The sequence below is a fragment of the Mastomys coucha genome, chromosome X, assembly GCF_008632895.1.
Source record: "Mastomys coucha isolate ucsf_1 chromosome X, UCSF_Mcou_1, whole genome shotgun sequence".
Lineage (NCBI taxonomy): Eukaryota > Metazoa > Chordata > Mammalia > Rodentia > Muridae > Mastomys > Mastomys coucha.
Window position 1 is genome coordinate 73,881,076 of NC_045030.1, and position 649 is coordinate 73,881,724.

The window sequence follows — 649 nt, forward strand, 5'->3', positions numbered from 1 at the left end:
CACACCCTCCAATACAGCACCAGCCAGTACCCAGGGTATTGTATTATGTAGTCAGCAATATTTTGAAGTGTTTCTTAAAACAATTAAAGGGATGGTAGCCTTGGAACATTCTAGCATGTAAGTACTGTTGACACTAACAGATCTGGGCACATAGTCCACAGTAATAGCCCTTCTACCCACTGTGATTTCAAGCCTTGCTCCTGAGCCCCTGTTGTGCTCCAGAGAGCCCTTCACTCCCTCTACCTGCTGGGACTCTGTACTGTCAAAGGAAAATCTGTGTTGAATTTTTTACACTCTAGTGAAATCCTCACCTCAGGCTCTCTGGCACTTGACTTTTGACTAACTGAAACAAGAGCCTGCTAGCCTGCTAGAGGATTTTCTCCGTATGGTCAGAAACCACACCTTGCCCTAGCTGATGTGGGACTACTACTGCTACCATAAATACACATCACCACTGAATGGTTCCAAAACTTTTAACCTCAAGTACCACTCAGTAATAACAGATGGCTCCTGGGAGAGGGAGAGGGAGAGGGATGGTTGATTTTCTTGGGATGCAGGCTTTCATAAGTTGTTTTAACTTTAATTTTTCAAACGCCTACTTTTAATGATGTTTCTTTTTTTCTTTCTTTCTTTCTTTCTTTTTTTTTTT